General features: G+C 36.9%; 1 pseudogene; it reads left to right on the forward strand.

Moving 5' to 3' along the window:
- Positions 1 to 486: 486 nt before the first annotated feature.
- On the forward strand, positions 487 to 871 carry LOC116467950 (NADH dehydrogenase [ubiquinone] 1 alpha subcomplex subunit 5-like; annotated as a pseudogene).
- Positions 872 to 1,777: the final 906 nt, after the last annotated feature.

The following is a 1,777-nucleotide window of genomic DNA, read 5'->3' on the forward strand; positions in this document are numbered from 1 at the left end:
ACTGCATCCTGGTCTAGTCATAATGGAAGTTGGGACTAATGGCTCTGAGACAAGAAGAAGAATGCTGTGGGGAATCTGCTGTCCTGCAAGAGGAAGGAATTTATCTTTTTTTTTTTTTTGAGACAGAGTCTCGCTCTGTTGCCCAGGCTGGAGTGCAGCTCACTGCAACCTCTGCCTCCCAGCTTCAAGCGATTCTCTTGCCTCAGCCTCCTGAGTAGCTGGGACTACAAGCGCCCGCCACCACACGTGGCTAATTTTTGTATTTTTAGTACAGACAGGGTTTCACCATATTGGCCAGGCTGGTCTTGAACTCCTGACCTGGTGATCCACCCCCCTCAGCCTCCCAAAGTGCTGGGATTACAGGTGTGAGCCACCATGCCTGGCAGGAATTCATCATTTTAGAAAGACTTCCTTCAAACATGGCATTTAAAATTTCATTTTTCAGATCTGAAAAAGTAATCATCCGGCTCTGTTAGATAAAAGAAAATGGGTGTGGGCTCACTGGTGCTGTCGTGGTGGCTTGTGAAGAAGAACCCTGGCCTTGTGGGACTGGATGTATGCAAGAGTCCACTGGAAAGGCTGAGAATATTGCATGCAAAAGTTCTTGATGTTCTTGAGCAAAACCCTAAAAATGCAACATACAAAAGTATACAGAACAGATTACAAATGAGAAGCTGGTTAAAATGGTTAAATGGTTAAAGTAGAACCAGATGTTAAAAAATAAGAAGACCGACTTCAAGGTGGCCAAATAGAAGAGGTGAGTCTTCAGGCCAAAAATGAACGAAGTCTGGTGAAAAAAATTATGCAGTGGAAACCATGGGACCTCTTAGCAGAAGAGCCTCCTGCCAATCAGTGGAAATGGCCAATATAATCATTAAATGACTTTGGCGGGTTGATGGGAAACTGGTGTAATTAAGTGTTCTGGTATATTAAAGGTACATCCATATTATTGACATTTTACAATCAAGAAAACCAATACAGAAAATATTTAGATGTTAAAATTGGTGGTTACAGCAACACAATCTTGTGAATCAATTTTTGATTTGTAAATTATTCCTGCAAATCATTTCAAAGATGATATTTCTTTGAACATAAAGCTTGTGGGAAGATTTGAAAATTAATTAGAAAAATTCCTACAGGTCATCAATGCAGAGGCCAAATTCAACAAAGTGGTTTCCTTAGTAGTATCTTCAATATATCATTTAATTTTTTATTATCCTGACAAAGAAAGGGCCCTTAATTATTATTGTCTAAACAAATTTGTAAGTCACTATTTGAAGTAAATTAGTAAGAGTGGATATTTTCAAATGTGATAAAATAGCACAAGTGGCTAGTGATAAAATTGGAAGTTACAGTTAACCTAGTTGGCTGTGATCTTACGTATAAAAGGAAAATTCAAATATATTATGAGATACTGATTACAAAAATCCATAGTAAATCTCATTTTATTTTAGTTTTTATTTGAATTATTGTTCCATTTATTCTGTTTTCATATAGTCCTAATTTTATCATATTTTGTTGTTACTCTATTATGTTTGGAAACCATCAAATTAGAATTCATTGTACAGTTGAAGAAATTGATTTAGTACTTGAAAGAAATATTTCTTGCACAGAGGTAGTTAGAAAAATTTTCCTTTGGTTGCCTTTAAGGAAGTTGGCTTTCTGGCCCTTGGCCTTTAATTTTCTTCATCAACCCAGCTACATCAGAATAGGGGTAGAATTCTCATAAAAGAAGAGACATTAAGAGTTCTCAAAGTGTATCTGGCATATGAATAGG

Source organism: Hylobates moloch, unplaced genomic scaffold, assembly GCF_009828535.3.
Source record: "Hylobates moloch isolate HMO894 unplaced genomic scaffold, HMol_V3 SCAFFOLD_5, whole genome shotgun sequence".
NCBI lineage: Eukaryota > Metazoa > Chordata > Mammalia > Primates > Hylobatidae > Hylobates > Hylobates moloch.